Source organism: Chiloscyllium plagiosum, unplaced genomic scaffold (genome assembly GCF_037043375.1).
Source record: "Chiloscyllium plagiosum isolate Xiang-an unplaced genomic scaffold, Cpla_swu_hap1 HiC_scaffold_12, whole genome shotgun sequence".
Lineage (NCBI taxonomy): Eukaryota > Metazoa > Chordata > Chondrichthyes > Orectolobiformes > Hemiscylliidae > Chiloscyllium > Chiloscyllium plagiosum.
The window spans coordinates 67,645,223-67,665,359 of record NW_028270150.1 but is presented as its reverse complement, the minus strand read 5'-3'; the positions used below and the strand labels follow the sequence as shown (position 1 = coordinate 67,665,359).

The window sequence follows — 20,137 nt, the reverse complement described above, 5'->3', positions numbered from 1 at the left end:
GAAATAATACTCCACCTTTCTGATTTTTCCCCACACTGCAGTGAGTTATTCTGCATTTGACATGTGTTGGCCCACATAGTTAACTTGTCTTATAACTTTTGCCAAGAAAAATGCAGAATTAAAGATGGTGTGTGAATCTCACTCAGTTCATCAAATGGGTAAGATTAGAAATCCATACTATTTCATCTATCGGTGATGGTCTCAGCAAAATTGGTAACAAACAAGTTCTTAACAAAACTGGATATAAACAGATACCCTGAGACCAAGAGTCAAGATTTCTAACTACGTTTATTATACCTTCTCAGTGGTGTCATTACAACCTCTATCATCTGGAATTTTGTCTGTACAACTGATTTTTTAGTCTAGAATGCAGGAAAAAGTAAAACCCTTTGCCATCTTGTTTTTATTCAGGCACTGGATGTGAATGTCACTAGTTGGGCCAACACTTATTGTCCATCTCTAATTCCCTTTGAGGTGGTGGTGGTGAGTTATCTTCTTGAAGTACAATAGTTCATTCAGTGTAGGTAGATGCATAATTCCATTAGGGAGGGTTTTCCTGGATTTTGACTCAACAACAATTAATTTTTGATATTTTTCCAAGTTAGAACGGTGCGTGGCTTGGAAGGCAGCTTGCAGGTGATAGGTGTATTTACTCCCCCTATCTTTCCAGATGGTAATGGTGTGGGTTTGTAATGTTCTACCTAAGGATTCTTGGTAAATTTCTGCAGTGCATCTTGTAGATGGTACACTCTGCTGTTACTGAACATCCATGGTGGAAGGAGTCAATGTTTAGATGATATTCTAATGCATAGAAGAATGGAAGGGAAACAAGACCAGAGAGTCAGTTACACATTAAAAGTACAACAGAACAAAGACCTTAGACTAATGAGAAACGTTAATTCTCTAAAACAATAATTAAGTAACAATAGTTTTATTTTGTGATAAGGAATTAGAAGCCTTAAGGGACAATATATGTGCAGATACCCACAACCAGAGATACTACGGACTGGTAACTTAAATGTGCATCTAGTATTGACTTTTAGCACAAGATAAAGAGTTATTGACTAAATGAAGAAATCCTGATCAGAACTATTGCTCCACAGGTTCACTTGTTCTGATATGAGTAATGTAACAACTTCATCTGGTCATCTCAGAGCTGTTTTCTTGCTTTGCACTTAAGGTTAGGAAAATATGCTTAAGCACATCAAAAGCATTATTTTGATTCTGATCATAATAGAATACAATTCTAAAATTAGAAAAATAAAGCTTGAAATTATGTTGTGTTTTACACAATAACCAGATTTCTTCATGCACCTTGCAGTCAATTAAGTATTTTTGAATTGCAGCAGCCAATCTGTGCATGGAAAGTTCCACAAACAGCGTGAAATAATGACCAGAGAACTTATTTTATTAATTTTGATTTATGGATAAACATTGGTCAGAACTGTTGGGATGACACTCCTGCTCTTCTTCAAAATAGTGCCCAAGACCTTTCCATCCACTTAAGTGGCCAACATATCCTCAGTATAAGGACTCACTGTAGAAATGGTATTAGAAAAAGGATAACACAGGCATTTAAGGGACTTACGATCCATTTGTGGAACTAACCAATGCCATTGAATCTAATCCCAAGTCTAGAACAAGATTCTACAATTCCAGTATCCATAGTATTACTTATGAGTTAGAAATTGTAAATTAGTTAATAGAAAATTTAGAAATTAATAAACAGGCAATCCAATCTTACATCAAATCCAGATCATAATCCATCCTGTAATGGATCTGAATTTTTAATCATCTAAACCATAATATATTTTACATATCCCCACAAGTATGCTTTGGATTTCATGTAGATCTGTGAGCATCTTCCCTACTGCCTTCAGTAGAGAATACAATAACATGCCAATCTTAAATACAAGAGAATTCTAACTCATCATCCAACCTGCCAACAATGAAATACAAATGGACAAAAATAATCAAAACCACTAAGTACATACCCATAGTTATCATCTTCTCATTTGCATGTTAATTAACCATCAGCCATAAGTACAGTGATATACTTATAGCACAAGACAAAATTGCAGCATGTTTGTATGAAAACAACTTTTGCGCATAGACAATACCTCGCTGGAAAATGGCAAATAGAAAATGTACATGCTAAAGAAAAATTAGTCCCTTTGGACAGTAATGATGCCCTTGAGTCGAAAGTGATCTAAATTTGGCCCAAATTCAGATATTTCCAAATTAATACAAACTCGTTGAATTAATTTCATGCATCTTATTCTTCTGGGAAGAAAGATTTCCTCTGTGAGCTATCTGTTATGAAAATGTAAACACATTAAGAAAACTTGACTTTACAGCTTTGTTAGAAATGCTGCAAGGAACTCTCCATAGATTACATTCATAATGACCCACATTTTATAGGAACATACCACCACAATCTGCTTTTCCACATGAAATAGATGAACATAAAGCAGGATAAATTTGTTTCCCCCACACCAAACAGATATATAGGGTTGGGGATGGCTATGCATGATTAAGCCATATTTGTTCAATGTAGTTCAGGGGGTGTGATGTATTCACTGCCTGCTCACTATCATCATAGCATATAACCACTCCAAGGGATCTAAACACGGCATTAAACTGTCTTTTCCTTTGTAGGGGGAGGTGTACTATTGCTTGAGAAAATACTGACAATGTTATTTGAGCAAAATTGATTCTGGGAGAGACAGAAGAATGGCTGAACATGCGACAGTGGAGGTACACAGAGTATTGAGTAACCAATAGGAGAGGAGATGAACATAGGACTTTTGCTTAACCTCAACCTTTGACACAACCTTTTCACTGTGCTTTTGCCTTTTGAGATACCCAAGATATGCAACGTGGCTAGGTAGTGCATGGAGGCAAGAAGAGAATGAGGATGATACCACATCATCATTTGATAACACACTTAGAGCCACCAGCTGAATCACATGCTGCCAAAGCATGTTTTACAGATAGATAAGAGATGGGCTCTGATGACAGCTTTGGCAGGCAGCCTACTGAAAAGGACTGATGGGTATAGACAACAAAATGCTTGGTGTATTTAAAAGCCTGTCAGAAACCAGTGATCAATGTCAAGTAGTATGGATGTTTCCAGCATTAACATGACAAAGCTTTGTGCATCATTTGTCCACATAGAAATGGTAGTCAACATTTGAGGTATGGAGGAGAGGTTGAGTAGATTGGACCTCTATTCACTGGAATAAAGAATGAGAGGTGACCTTATTGACAACATACAAAATTCTTAGGGGACTGGACATGACAGATGTGACAAAGTTGTTTCTTCTTGTCTAGGACCAGAAGGCATAATCTCAGAGTAACGGGTCACAAATTTAAGACAGATGTGAGGAGGAATTTCTTCTCTCACAGGGTTGTGAATCTGTAAAATTCGTTACCACATCGGGCATTGTGGCAGGGTCATTGAGAATATTCAGTGCTGAGAAAGCTAGACTTTTAATCAATACAAGGAAATCAATGGGAATGGGAAAAAGGAAAGACAGCGGAGTTATCAGATTATCAGTTAAAGGATTATCAGATCAACCGTAATCTCATTGAATGTGGAGCAGATTTGATGGGATAAATGGCCTACTTCTGCACCTTTGTCATGTGATCTTATGTTGTTGCAGTATGTGATTTCTCAGCTCACACTAGGGGGCTAACAGTTTCCATCACAAGGCTCAGTGCTGCAGTCAAAGCTCTGACTGGTCTCATACAAGGCAGGTTTGTCGTCACAGAGTCTCACATTGCTGGGGCAATTTTTCTGGAAATCCGTATTCAAATCGTGTCCCAACAGTGCAGTAATCTGTCCTCCAGCAGATGATGAGAGTTGGCGAGACGGTTCTCAGTGGAGCGGCTGTGCCTCAATGGAAAAGCAGCATGCTGTCCTCTTTGAGGATGACACATTTCCCTGCACTGCCACTCAACTGACACTTGTTCTGCCACCTGTCAGCTAGCCCAGAATGTTATCAAGCATGGGGAGATGTCACAGTCTGAAACGGAGTCTTTTAGGCTCAATGCTGCTCAAGGTCATTTCCCCAAAACAATAAGCAGTCTGCTCTGCAGCCATTGTGGTAGAACAGTATAGGATCAATAGTCAAACAGCGCACTGAGAACAGGCACTAAGGCAATCCACAAGGGAATTAGTTTGCATTTGACTATTTTGACTGATATATTCTGCTCATGATTATTTATTTTGTGATGGCTTTATGTTTGCACTGTGACCAAGAGGATATCTCCTCTTCAGCTCCTTCTGGTCAGGTAACTGTTGATAAGAGCAAAATCTTCATGATGATAAGGTTATATAAAATTGCAACATATGCTCACTTGAGTACTGCATGAATGCCCCAAGAAGAATTCAGGAAAAGCCAGATGTAGAAAAAAATTCATGGGCATGATCCTCTAGTCTTCCACCACCTTGTCTTTGCCCTGCTCTGTGTGATCTCTGCTCCTTTACCAAGGCATGCTATATTCCAGACTGGGTATAACCAGTATGTGCAAAGCCTCAAAGTCAGAAAAAAACTCCTTGAGCAGCTGCCAAAGCAATCCCAAACTGCTCCAGCAACTATGGAATGCTAAAATATATAGATATCTAGTACAAGTCAAGCAGCAAATAATTAATGATCTTTTACTTCACATTGCTGAGGTGGTCCTTACTGCTGCTGAACACATACTCATTTGAGAAACTGGACATTTCTTGAGCTTTTGGCTACAAAATGACAGCACTGGCATCAAATCATCATTGGACTTGGATCGACATTATGGATGTGGTGACTGCTGTGCGTACATCTTGTGGATATGCAAAGTATTGACCAATATCTATGCAAGGTGCCAGCTAATGCACTTCACATGTTCTGCAGGGATTTGTAATGTCCAGGAAAATTGTACTCCTCAGTCCAATTTCTGTTGGTGCTTTAAACAGAAGTTTCCTCAGGTAGTTTCATATTTCGTCAAATGATGACTGGACGGCTGCTTAACAAAGATTCCAAACAATGGACTGATTAATCTGCTTCAGGCAAATATCTAATACTGTGTTGTTGGCTTTTTAAAAAAAAATCTGTCAAATCTTTTTCCAATAAAAATCACCAAAAAGCAAATTTGGATAGCAGGATTTTAAAAAATGAACAACTACCTGGGAGAGGTCCTGCTTTCATGTTAAGAAAAGGATCCAAAGTGGGTAGTGTACATTTGTTATTCTTCATTGCAGTAATATGTGAATAAGATCCAATGGCAACACCTAGCAACGATGTTCTATTATTTGTAATTACTATCAAATAAAGGTAATTACCGAAGGGTCTGTTTCCATGCTGTATAACTCCATGACTCTGTGAAGAGAACAACAAACCACCTCACTTAATGTTAATTTGACCTACCCTCTGTAGAAATCGAATGAGCATGTATATACAAAATCCACCAGAGAGCACAACAGAGATTCACTTTCCATGTCCTTGGACCGAATCTCAAAAATGCACTAAATCTCAGGCTGTTGGAGTCAGTTTTGCTCAGAAGCAGTCAGCCAGACTGTAGAAGGGAATGGTCAACAGCACTGAATCTGAAAAGGCATCTGCTACAGACCCAGATCTGTGACTATAAGTGCTCAAAATTATTATTAAAAAGTGTGAAAAGCAAAAAGCTAATGCAAGCAATGTTTCCCTGTTCCTCAAGTTTCAGATATCAAACAATGTTGCAGCTCAGCATTTAATGAAAAACTTTCATTTAGGCCAGATGAAACATCAAAGAAGTAACCCAATTAATTGGCTCCCATACATTAAAAGCATTATCGTAATGATTTAGAAGCTAATTCACAGATTAAATCATACAGTGTTACTGCCACAACAGTAAGGAATGTATTTGAAGCAAAACAAATCAATACAATGCAATCCCTCAAGCTTATTAAATACAGCATACTAAGTGCAGCAAAACAAGTAGAGAGAGGTTTGGGTGCCCTTGTGCAAGAGACACAGAAAGTTAACATTCAGATATTATGAGGAGAAATTTAGTAGACTAAATCTTTATTCCCTGGAATGAAAGAAAGATGATCTCATTAAAACATGCAAGATACTAAGAGGCTGCTACCCTTGGCTGGACAACTAGGGACCATAGACATAACATAAGGGGACAGCCATAAAAGTAATTCAATTGTCATGTATTTCAAGATTTCTACTAGATTGGCGTGGCTTCTCAGTTGTTGAATATCTTCAATACAGAGATCAATAGATTTTCTTGCCTCTAAGGGAATGACAAAATGAAAATCAAGTGGAAGCTGTGGTTGAGGTCAATAATCAATCACAATTTTATACTTAGTGGAGCCAACATGAATAACCATATAGCCTCCCTTCCTTTCCCAATTTCTTGTGTTCACAGGCTGCATCCAATGACTGTGGACTGTGATTTAGCCAATTTATTTTCTTTCAACTGCCAATATGATCAATAGCGCTCAGAAGAAAAAAAAGTGTTCACTTCTTCCCCATAACACAATTGTTCACTCTCATGATGGCTCATCATCCATTCAAACAAATTCAAAATACTTAGCCATCTTATACTATGAATATATCCAGGAACTAAATTCATATTTGTTTATCAAATTTCCTACTTTAGCAATTTGAATATATTTTAAAAAGTCACAGTTTACATAATTAAGATGATTTGATTGCATTTAAGTTTAAAAATAAAGCAACTGTTACTCAGCAAGATGATACAGTGCGACTTATAAATGTGCATGAAAAGTTTGCCTCAAAAAGAAGGACAAGAATCGCTGTCTTCTTGAAGTAATACAGATATTAAGCAGTTGGCTTTTTTTTTGCTGGATATGTACTTCTGTTCCATCCAATTTTATTGGTAATTTGGTAACAGTAAGTGCTAAGCTTTCACTATTGATGATGTTTATTCATTTGGAATGTCTGATTTCTTGGCAATATTGGGAACCTATGAGTCAGAGTGCGCTGGTGGTCTGATGGGCCTGAATATTAAAGCTCATTCATACTCTAGTAATGGGTCTGTGTATTCCATTGAATTTCCTGATGACATGGAGACAGTCAAACCAGATCAGCCCTTCTACTCCTGTATTTTCATCACAGTAAAGTTAAAATTTTCAAAGACCCTTCAAAATTGACCTGAATAGTTCCTAACCAGATTATTGGAATAACCAATCGCAGATTCCCCAATCAATCAATTCTGGACCAGTTTTTAGCTTAAACATAAAGATGTCATAATTTATTAGCAACACAGGAGCTTTAGCAGAGCAATATTAAACAACAACATAATCTAATTCCTGTCTTTGATTTCAACCCAGCATCCCTCATTTTCAACAAAACCAGACATTGCTGGAGAAACTCAGAAGGTCTGACAGCATCTGTAGGAAGAGAGCAGAGTTAGCATTTCAAGTTCTGCTGGCACTGCATCAGAACTGTTAGCAAAAGAGACAGTGAATGCGAGTGAGAGAGAGAAAGTCAGAGTGAGAGACTGAGAAAGAGAAAAAAAACACACACCAGGTTATAGTCCAACGGGTTTAATTGGAAGCACTAGCTTTTGGAACACTGCCCCTTCATCAGGACTATACCTGATGAAGGAGCACCATATCCGAAAGCTAGTGCTTCCAATTAAACCTGTTGGACTATAACCTAGTGTTGTGTGGTTTTTAACTTTGTACACCCCAGTCCAATACCGGCACCTCCAAATTGAGAAAGAGAGACAGAGTGAGAGAGGGAAGCAAAGACGGAGGGAGCCAGAGAGGGAGGGAGACAGGTGGTGGGGGTTTTAGCTGGAGAGGGAGGAAAAGAGATGTAAACAAGGGAATTATGGATAGCAGGCCAGGACAGAAGAAAAGTTGAATAAATGACAAGAAGAGCTAACAGCAGGAGAAAATAGGTGAGCTGTACTTTCAACAGGTTCAATAACTTTACAGCCTAATTCCATCCTTCTATATTTTTTACCCAGCCCACACCAGGACCTATTATAAAACGTGTTGCTTTTCGTAAAGCCACAGCCAGCCATTCTCATTCTCTCTTTGGCCAATTATCACATTATATGAGTACAGCTCACCCATTTTCTCCTGCAATTAGCTCTTATTGTCACTTAATTTTTCTTCTCTCCTGGCCTGCTATCCCTTAGTCTCCTTGCTTATCTCTATTTCCATCTCTCTCTCTCTCTCTGGGCTCCATCTCCATTTATCAACTCACCTGTCATCTTCCCCTCCTATCCCATCCCAACTCCATTTTGCCACTCTTGTCTCCCCATTTACTTCCCACATATCCAACTTTATCTTCAGCAGAAATACCACTTTTTGCTAGCTGTTGTCAGTTCTGAAGAAGAGTCCCTGGACTCAAAGCATTAACTCTGTTTTCTTCACCTTTACGCTGCCAAACCTACTGAGTTTGTCCAACGATTTCAGTTGAAGTCCTTGTTTTCCTTCGCACAAAAGACAGGCAGACAAACAAGCACACATAGTTAGGGATAAATAAAAGAAAATAACAAAATTGACCAGATTACACAAATGTTTTTTGAAATGCATTGTTCATAGGCATAGGTTGTTTCTTCATTGTTTTTCTGAAGATGTTGATCAGGGCTACCTTTTCAGTTCACTCAGGGAAAGTCAGTGATGCTTATAACTTAATTTCTATTTGCTGAAATTTCAATAGCTGATAATGGGAGGTTAGGCAGGGAGCTTTCAAATCTTCAATGCTAAATAACTCCCGATAGGAAACACAGTCCAAAGCCCAATTGAAACTCTGGCCTCTCCCTGTCCAACTGACTGTCTCTCCATGAGGTCACAGTTAATATTCGACATCTGTCATCTACCGGAACGTAAGGGCTCTTCCAGATTCGCTGGAACCAGTTTCCAGGTACTGATGTCATTGGTGCCAAACATAGGCTGCCTGTTTAAACATACTGTTCTTCGGCAGTCTTGAAGAGGCTGTAAAACCATTTTGATCAAGAACCAACCTGCAACTAATTTCCAGGCCTGGCCTCACAAGCAAAGAAATAACTTGTGTGTACTCTCTTCCTTTTTTTAAAAAATAAAGCTATTGTCCACTGTCTTAAGATCATTTTCAGCTCACAGTTCCCAGTTTACAGATCCAAACCAAAATCGATAAAACAATAAAGTAAAAATGAAAATTCAGGAAGGCCTCGAACACTATCAATCTTCTCTATTTTATTTTGCTCGTGCATACATTTGTGGTTTTACAGCTTGATCTCGGTGACGTCATCACATTGAACCTCAACACTCTGCTGCCTCAGACATTCTATGTGCCAATGCCAGCAATATTTCCAAAGTTGTCTCAGAGATTCAGCAGTTGAAAAGGTTAACTGACAAGATATAAAAAGTTGTTTCTGGGGTAATTTATCAGGTTCAGTTACTATCTTGCATGTTCATACATCTTTGATGTATTGTAACTAGCTGTTAACTAATATGTAATAAACCAATTTACTGGTTATTTAGACTATTATCAGTTGAACATTTACCCCACTTGGTATCAGTAACTGCACTGATATTCATAAGGGGGTTTGGTGGAATTGAATCTACCCAATTTATCTGAGATGGTTCAGCTGGACACTATCACAATATTATAACACCCAATACAGGCTAGAGCACCATCAATTAGAGGTGAATTAGTAATTTCTTCTTAATACAAATCACAACAGAAAGATCAGATGATGGATAGAATTAAAGTGTCTTTCCTTTTTCATTTGGGAAAGTCAGGACTGAATAATACTTTGTAATTTTTTTGGTATTCCTTAATTTGAATTTAAGAAGGTTTTAGTAATTTGAAAGTATTTTCTATATCTACATTGTGTTCAGGCACACTGAGGAGAAAGTGAAGATTGCAGATGCTGGAGACCAGAGTTGAAAAATGTGGTGCTGGAAAAATACAGATGGCCAGGCAGCATCCGAGGAGCAAGAGAATCGACGCTTCGGGCATAAGGTCTTCTTAAGGAATGAGGCTGGTGTGTCAAGCGGGCTGAGATCAAAGCTAGGGGGGAGAGGATTTGGGGGAGGGGCGCTGGGAATACCATAGGTGGAAGGAGGTGAGGGTGAGGGTGATAGGCTGGGGAGGGAGTGGGGGCGGAGAGGTCGGGAAGATGATTGCAGGTCAAGAGGGCGCTGCTGAATCCGAGGGTTGGGACTGAGATAAGATGGGGGGAGGGGAAATGAGGAAGCTGGAGAAATCTACACTCATCCCGTGTGGTTGGAGGGTTCCTAGGCGGAAGATGAGGTGCTCTTCCTCCAGGCGTCGTGTGGCCAGGGTCTGGCGATGGAGGAGGCCAAGGCATTGGCGGAGTGGGAGGGGGAGCTAAAGTGTTCAGCCATGGGGCGGTTGGGTTGGTTGGTGCGGGTGTCCCAGAGGTGTTCCCGGAAATGTTCCGCAAGTAGGCGGCCTGTCTCCCCAATGTAGAGGAGACCACATCGGGTGCAGCGGATACAGTAAATGATGTGTGTGAAGGTGCAGGTGAATTTGCGACGGATATAGAAGGATCCATTGGGGTCTTGGAGGGAGGTGAGGGGGAAGGTGTGGGCGCAAGTTTTGCACTTCTTGCAGTTGCTGGGAGTGGAGGTTGGGTTGGTGGGGGGTGCGGACCTGATGAGGGAGTCGCGAAGGAAGTGGTCTCTCCTGAATGCTGATAGGAGTGGAGAGGGAAATATATCCCTGGTGGTAGGGTCTGTCTGGAGTTGGCGAAAATGACGGAGGATGATATGATGTATCCGGAGGTTGGTGGGGTGGAAGGTGAGGACCAGTGGGGTTCTGTCCTGGTGGCGATTGGAGGGGCGGGGCTCAAGGGCAGAGGTGCGGGAAGTGGAGGGGATGTGGTGGAGAGCGTTGTTGACCATGTCGGAGGGGAAATTGCGGTCTTTGAAGAAGGAGGCCATTTGGGTTGTTCGGTAGTGGAATTGGTCCTCCTGGGAGCAGATGCAGTGGAGGCGGAGGAATTGGGAATATGGGATGGCATTTTTACAAGGGGCAGGGTGGGAGGAGGTGTAATCTAGGTAGCTGTGGGAGTCGATCAGTTTGTAGTAAATGTCTGTGTTGAGTCGGTCGCCTGAGATAGAAATGGAGAGGTCTAGGAAGGGGAGGGAGGAGTCTGAGACTGTCCAGGTGAATTTGAGGTCGGGGTGGAAGGTGTTAGTAAAGTGGATGAACTGTTCAACCTCCTCGTGGGAGCACGAGGTAGCACCAATACAATCATCGATGTAGCGGAGGAAAAGGTGGGAGTGGTGCCAGTGTAGCTGCGGAAGATAGACTGTTCCACATATCCGACGAAGAGGCAGGCATAGCTGGGGCCCATGTGGGTGCCAATGGCTACTCCTTTGGTTTGGAGGAAGTGGGAGGATTGGAAGGAGAAGTTGTTAAGAGTGAGGACCAGTTCAGTCAGTCAAAGGAGGGTGTCAGTTAGCGGAGGAAAAGGTGGGGTGTGGTGTAGCAGAGGAAAAGGTGGGGGTGGTGTAGCAGAGGAAAAGGTGATAAATCAATGATTGTATTGGCGCTACCTCGTGTTCCCACGAGGAGGTTGAACAGTTCATCCACTTTACTAACACCTTCCACCCCGACCTCAAATTTACCTGGACTGTCTCAGACTCCTCCCTCCCTTTCCTAGACCTCCCCATTTCTATCTAGGGTGACCAACTCAACACAGACATTTACTACAAACCGACTGACTCCCACAGCTACCTAGATTACTCCTCCTCCCACCCTGCCCCCTGTAAAAACGCCATCCCATATTCCCAATTCCTCCGCCTCCGCTGCATCTGCTCTCAGGAGGACCAATTCCACTATTAAACAACTCAAATGGCCTCCTTCTTCACCAAAAACGAATACCCGTGCAATTTCATCAACAGATGCCGAAGGGAAAGACAACGGAACGAGGATATGCCGCGACCCAAAGGACTAGCCACACTACCATACATCAAGAGCATTTCCGAACTGACAGCCAGACTACTGCGACCACTAGGACTCATAACAGCACACAAACCAACAGCCACTCTCAGACAACTCACCAGAACGAAGGACCCGATATCCAGCATGAGCAAAGCTAATGTAGTGTACAAAATCCTATGCAAGGACTGCACAAAACACTACATAGGACAAACAGGAAGACAGCTAATGATCCGCATCCCATGGACACCAACTAGCCACGAAACGACACGACCAGCTATCTTTAGTAGCCACACACACAGATGACAAGCAACATGAATTCGACTGGGACAACACTACTATTATAGGACAAGCCGAACAGAGAACAGCCAGGGAATTCCTAGAGGCATGGCACTCATCCACAGATTCAATCAATAAGCACATCGACCTGGACCCAATATACCGACCACTGCAGCGGACAGCTGGAACTGACAACCGGATGCGGCAGATTCAAACCACTATAAATACCGGAGGAAACATCACAGAAGCACTTCACAGGAGGCTCCCAAGCACTGAGGATGTCACCTAGACAGGGGACGAAACGTCTGCAACACAAATTCCCAGCTGGGCGAACAGAACCAGTTCACAGTTGAGTTGGGACAATCATGTAACCAGTTTGTCTGAAACATTTCTCATGAAAATGAGTCTTCAATGGACAGTTTTTTGCTTTGAGTGCACTCTTATAGAAGTGGTCCAAGGATATTCTGGGTGCAAATTATCCTTGGTAGTCACCTTACCCACCAGAACCCTCCCAAATATCACACTTTATGAACTAGGTCATCTTTGAATTGAAGGACAAACAAGATTCAAGAAATCATGTTAAAGCTTCGGGTACTGATGCAGGTTGAGGTTATAGTCAATCTAAACACCCTCTCCAGTATCATCGTGGGTGTACCTCGACCAAATGGGCTGAAGCTTAATCACCACTTCTCAAGGGCAATCAGGCATAGGCAATAAATGTCAGCATAGCTAGTGAATGAATCATATCATTTTCATGAATTTGGAAATCTTCAAATGAATATGTGATAGATTTGGAAGGAGAAATTGCTGTTATCGAGCAGGAAATTTGAGAGTTGCACTCGTCATGATGCAAGAAGAACAGCACATTAAACATAGGGCTGCAATAGGATTGCAGATGCAATTGCAGTGCCCAGAGTGAAAATTATACCAGATGCACAAACTACTTGCATCAATGACAAAGCTGCAACTGTATTTGATAAATTGGGAGGAGAGTACAAGTTATTTCTAAGTCATAATACCACACCAAAATAGTTGTGAAACTGGTGAGTTATTCCAACAATCCTATTCCAGTGTTACGTTAAATTAGTGTTAGAATGGAATTCAATGCTGCATCCCGCTGGCTGCCATTCTTAGGGAATAAAGCCAAAAGGAGGAATTGGCTTCAGAAGATACTGTTGAATTGGACCGTGTTATTTATTACATGCATCATTAAGAGGGCATCTGACATTGAAGAAGTGCTAAAAGAATACAAAATGGCCTTTGAGGAAGGAGCAGCAAATAATAAAATTAGCCAGCTGTACAACAGCAATAGATCATGCATCTGCAGACTTGCTCAAAAGAATTCCTATGAAGGCAGATTCATCTTTAGCCACTGTGAGTTATCTGTGAATTACTTATACAAACAACATGTCAGTGCCTGCCAGAGAAACCTGTGAATTTCTCAGCAGTAGGAAGCTGCAATTTTTGGTATGCAAGAGGTACAGAGATATTGAAGAGTTGCTAAAAATTGCAATATCCATTGCGGAATGAGAAACAGTCTGAAATTCCTTTCACTCCATGGTCAAGCAAAAGAAAACTATGGGAACAAGTTAGTTTCTTTCAGGTAGGGAAAAGTATCTGGTTTTGGTTGATAACGATAGCAAGTGATAGTTGTCAAGTCTGCGCTCAATATTACGAATGTGAAAGCACTTGAGGTTTTGAGAAGTTGGTTTGCAATTCATAGCTTTCAGAGGTGTTTGTGTCAGATAATGGTCCCCAGTTTACATCAGAAAATTATGAAAATTTTGAATAAAAATTAATTTGAATATCTTCTAATGCCTCATTAGCCAACATTGAATGGTGCTGAACAAGAACGTGAAGAAGAGGTATTTGCAGATGTATTTTCTAAGTGACAAGCTCAGCAGTAATTTCCATTTCTGTCTTTGACACAGGCTGGATAGTTTTCTGTTCTCTTACACAATAACCAAACAGACTACAGCAGTTTTCTCATCTTAAACAAGTTTGTAGGACAAAGTTTAGATGGTTTAAAGTTGATCGTAATCAAAAAGTAAGACAAGCAAAACAAAAGTGTTGAGTCATGATATGGGAGACATAGAACTTTGAGAACTTAGTGTTGATCAGAAGATGTGGTGAAAACCCAGGAAGTAAAGACAGAAATTCTGTAAGTAGATTTGGCATACTCACTTATCAAGTAAAGAGTGACAAAAATCTCAGTCACGTAGATAATTTGCTTGAAATAGGAAACCGAACAAGGGTATGATAAACCTCCTACAATCCAAAGCTCTCCTGCTGCCCCAAGTGTAAGTTAGAATGAAAGTGGAAGCTAGTCATAAAGTAACTGAAAGTTTGCTAGAATTATAGAATTCTCAGGTGAATCAGGGTCTTGAGACAAATCAATGACTGTTACAGCCCATGTCTTTAAAAGGGATTAATAATCAAATTAAAGCTCAGGTTCAACATAGTCAGAGATGTTGAGAGAACATAGATAAGTTAATGAGAATTGAGAAAGGCAGAAGAGAATGAAACCTGCTAAGTCAATAGAAAGTAAGGAGAAACAAGTTGCTAATTTCATCACTTCCATCAAATTTTTTTTTGATAAAGCAAAACTTGCATTATTGTATAATTATTTTGTTACAAGTATGTTTCTCTGGTAATATTGGTCATATTTTCTGGTCATTTGTGTTTCAATTTTTATCACAGTATAAACAAATAAACATGAAAAAGTAATTTGTTGAATGTTATTTAGTCATTGTGTTCTGACAAATTACAAGCATGTAAAAGTTTGCATTTTGATTTATACTCTTACAAGTGGGGAGTACAGTTGATCTGAGCATCTTGTTAGTGCCTCTTTGCTACTCTCTCAGATGGGAAAGTGTATATAAAGTTCATTCAACGATGGCTGTTTACAATGAATCGACATGGTGAAGTTTTCTGAGTGCAGTACATAGCAACAGGCATCACTGGTACTGTGATGGTGTAGAAAACACCTTCAGCTAGGAACCTTGTGTGCACATCATTAATACTGGTTGCCCAATTTTAAAAGCTTTCCTCAAATTTCTTCACCTGTCTGAAGATGGATTTTGGCATAAATTGTCAGAGATACCAGTTAGGTGCCATCGCCTGTCAGTCAAGAGAGCTTCCTGGATCTAACCAAGGATTTATTCTCTGGGTATGGTTCCGTTTTTGAGAGATGCTGTCTCCACTTGATGAGCTGTTCAGGGTGGAAAGTGATGGGCTGCTGACAGAGAAGAATCTGAAGATGCTTTATTCATTTTTTGTAACTCTTTTACTTCTCAAATAAAGGAACATGCACTTAAACTATAATCCTTCCTACCAAAGAACAACATATTAGTCGTCATTTTCTTCCATGACCATGACAATCATTGCCATATCAGGAAAGATATATGACTCTAACTTCCATCAACAATAAGAGTACACATTACATGTTACTGCAATCTATCATTGTTCACATTTTCAACTGACTGTTTAGGGAAACTATGCTCTCTTACTCAACTTGACAGTTTCAAATAAAGGTTATAGTGGTGTTTATAACAGATTTCAGCAAAGATCCAGGATTGCACGATATATTTAGCTCATTCTGGAGCACAAATGAGTCATTGGATTGAGCTGTGCTCACTGAACAGCTAGCACCTGCCAATGAAGTCTTACTGGCTGTATCTATGCAGGTGACCCTTGACCTGCCAGAGGCCTAACATGCATTGCCATTCTGAAAAATGGCTATATTAGATGGATGAACACCAGCCACTGTCACTTTACTGGCCACTACAGCTTTGAAACCACTCATCAGTAGGCAGGCTGACCTAACTGCAGCTCTCAGATCTTAAGAGCTCTGAAAGACATAGATGGAATTTGCGAATCATGCTGCACTTCAAACTGCTCCCTGTTGCATCCAGAGCATCTATCTGTGCCTCTGTTGAGACAGTAACTAGTTCTTGGCTATTTCTTATCTGGGTATATATTGCAGATGGCAATGAAGCTGCATTTGTATATGTTGAAGCTTTTTCTTCCTTGCAGAAAATACTTGAACGTTGAATATTATTATTGTTAAGTCAAAGTTTTCAGCTGTAAATCCTTGGAGTTTGCATCGAGTTAAGATATTCTTTGAAGACTTTTGTTTTCTTCTAAACCATGACTGAACAATTCTGAAACTCTTTGCAGCCATTTATTCAACCTCTAAGGTGGTGTCATTGACCTACCTAGTTCTCTTCAAATGTATGACTCAGTCAGTGCCTTGTTGTCATGGTCACTTCTTCGTTACTGCTGCTGAGGCAAAGCCTGGGAGGGAGGAAACAAGTACCATAGGCGGCAACTTGAACTGGATTGGAGAAGTGGAAGACGGAGTACAATCATTATGTGGCATTGGAAAGGCACTTTATTTTCATTTCTCTTTTCATTATTATTTTCCTTTTTCTATTAAACTGCAGGAAAGGAAGACAAAAGAACATAAGAACTAGGAGCAGGACTAGGCTGTCCGGCCCTTTGAGCCTGCTCTGCCACTCAATAAGATCATGGCTAATCTATTTGTGGACTCAGCTTCACTTACCTGCGTTTTCACCACATCCCTTATTTGCATGGGAGGGTATGACTGTCATGTATATAGTTGGGTGTGTGCCGGTCTTTTAAGAGAGTTGGGCAGGTGACCCACAGGGCTGGACCATGGAAAGACAGCCTTAAACTATCTATTTGTGGAGTTGAGAGGATGCACAAGAGAGCATTCCCTGTTCAAGTTTACCTTCTGCCTACCATGCATTTTATTTATGGTTCTAGTGAACCACAAACTGGCAATGAGTGAGAGATCTGAACATCGAATATTACAGCAGTGTACAGGCCCATCGGCCCTCGATGTTGCGCCGACCTTGAAACGAATCTGAAGGCCATCTAACCTACACTATTCCACCATTGTATGGCCCACAAATTGTGTGTGAATGCTGGGGTTTTTTGCGCAGATGGAAGGATGTTACCTGGACTTCAAAATTTGTCCAGGATTGTGGAGGTAACATTGAAAGTTTGAGCAGCTTTGGCTCAAGAGCTTATCAGTTAAATACCGGATGGTAGATACTGCTATGCATCAGTAAGGGTGAAAATATTTGGATTCTTTGTACCAGGAGGCAGTCACAACACCACTTCTGATTTGGTCAATGATCAGGGATAGGGTGGCATGACTGAGTGAAGCAGGTGAGGGGATGCAGAGGGCAGGAGTTTCAGTCTCTCCAATTGAGCAATAAGTTTGAGGTTCGTTTTGACGAGAGTACACTCTGCAGAGTGGATGAGCAAACTGATCAAAGCACAATAGTACCAGAAGCCATTCAATTCCATCTCCCAAGTCTCATTGGGTAGAGAAAATGCAGACTGGGTGATTGCTTTGCAGATTATCTATACTCCATATGCTAAGATGACTCTGAGTTTCCAATTGCCTGCCACTTCAACAAACCACCTTACTCTCTGGCCAGCATTTCTGGAGGCAAACATATCAACTTCTGCTTGGGGACCTCACAACCTTCAGGACTCAATATTTGTTCAATAATTTTTGAACCAGAACATCTCCTTCTGTGTCATTTATCTACCATCCCGCAGCAACCCCCCCCCCCCCACCCCCCCCCTCCCCCAACCCCCACCCCCCAACCACCATCCCAGGTCCTGTCATGGCATAGCTTATTTCTAGAATAGTTTTCACTAAATTAGAAAAAAAAATGTGGACTCTGGAAATCAGAAACAAAAACAGAATCAGCAGTTCTGGAAGTATATGCGGGGAGAAAGCAGATTTAAAGTTTAGGGTCCAGCTTTCCTAACCACAGTTTCCACCTTTCTAAAGTTTCTTCTTTCCTGGCTTAAAAATGAACAGTCCCTTGTGTGCCTAACATTACCCCCCATCTTTCTCTGGGCTCCATCTCCACCGATCCATTCATTCCTTTTACCTCTATCCTTTACCATCCAAACACATATCACATTTTCTTAGATGTTATCAGTTCTGAAAAAAAAGGGTCAGCAGGCTCAAAATGTTGGCTCTGTTTCTCTCTCCACACGGACGCTGCCAGACATGCTGAGTTTCTCCAGTAATATCAGTTACCATTGCAGAAGGTCAAAATGTGTGGTGCTGGAAAAGCACAGTCAGTCAGGCAGCATCCGAGCAGCAGGAGAATCAATGTTTCAGTGATGAAGAGATTATGTTTGGAATGTCAACTCTCCTGCTCCTCGGATGCTGCCTGACCAGCTGTGTTTTTCCAGCACCACACTTTTTGACTCTGATCTACAGCATCTGCAGTGCTCACTTTCTCCCAGCAGGTTTTATTAGATTTGTATTAGATAATGTTCCAGAATTAATTATGTTAGTGTTAAGCTACCTTCGGGAGCAGTGACAACAATGTGGTTGAATTATAAATGCATTTTGAAAGGAGGACAATTGAATCTAAGAATATTATTTGAAAACTAAATAAGGGCAACATGTGGACATGAAAGCTGAGCTAGCTAGGGGATTCAAGTGTTCTGGTGTATGGATCACAACAGGTTAGTGGACAGATACTCAATTAGGGGATGCTTCAATGGTTATGCAGTGGCAGATATTTAAGGCATTAGCAGAATACTAATAGTGTAAAGACTTTTTATTTTTCAGTACTTTTGAATATGGACTGAAATAGGAAAAGGACAGTTTTAAAAATGCAATATTGTGAAAGGGATTACTATGTTCTTTACTAAAACTCATTGTCAGTGATGTTTACACCGGTGTTTGTTCAAGTGATTTTGGAAAAGAGAAGCTCATGGGGTAGGGGTTACATATTAGCATGGATGGAAGACTGTCTGGCTGGCTATATACAAAATATGTATGAAAGGCTCTTTGTCTGATTGGCAGGATGAGATGAGTTGAGCACTGCAGGTGTCTGTTCTGCGGCCACAATTTTTAGTTTGCAGCAATGACGTGGATGAGGGGATTGAAAACATGGGAGCTAAATTTATACTGATACCACAATATCGGAAAACATGTTCCAGAAAAGACTTAAGGATGTTGTAGATTGATATTTAACTAGGTTGAATATAGGTGGAGAAAATTATGGCAGATAGAGTATAAAATATGGGAAAAATGTAAACTTGTTCTCTTTGGCAGGAAGAATAAAAAGCAGAGTGTTACTTAAATATTGAGTGATTGCTGAATTCCGAGATGCCGCGGGATCCAAGTGTTCTATTGCATGGATCGCAACAGGTTAGTGGACAGATACAATAGAATTAATCAAAAAGGTTGGTTGCTATCTTTTATTATAAAGGGTATTGAACATCAAAAGAAGGTATGTTTTCAGTTGTACACAGGATTGGTGAGGCCAAATCTCAAGTACTGTCCATAGCTTTGACCTCTTTATTTCAAGAAGAATGCAAGTACATTGGAGGAAGTAAAAGTGGTTTATAAGATTGATATCTGGAATGAACAGGCTGTCTTATGAATATATATTGGACAGGCTGGGCTTATTTCCAATGGAGATAAGATGACTTGATTGAAGCATATAAGATCCTAAATGGTTTCAACAAGGTAGGTCGATAAAGAACTACCAAGCATATTTCAAAATTAGGGATCCTTCTTTCAGGAAGAGATGAGATTTTTTTTCCTCTCAATGAGCTGTGTAGCTTTGGGACTCTGCCTCAGAAGGCAGTGGCAGCAGGGTCATTGAATATTTTTAAGATAAGGGCATATAAATTCTTCTTAGGCAGGGGAGTCGAGGGGGAATGGGGTTGATGGAAATGTGGTATTTGAAAATCCACAGATGGATCATGAACTTACTGAATGACAGTCAGGTACAAGGGCCGAACAGTCTATTTCTGCTCTCATTTTCTATTCCTACTTGCGCTTATTTTTCATTTTCAATCCTTCTCCCAACAGCATTCATTTAATCTCAACATGCAAACAAGTGAAGATTACAAAACAGCTTTAATAATATACTAAATCA

At 40.5% G+C, this 20,137-nt stretch overlaps 1 protein-coding gene across 5 annotated transcripts in view; it reads right to left on the bottom strand.

Annotated features, from left to right (window-relative positions):
• The window catches only part of il1rapl1b (interleukin 1 receptor accessory protein-like 1b), a 1,405,689-nt gene that overhangs the window by 1,095,845 nt on the left and 289,707 nt on the right, over positions 1–20,137 (bottom strand). The gene's annotated exons all lie outside the window — the stretch shown is intronic.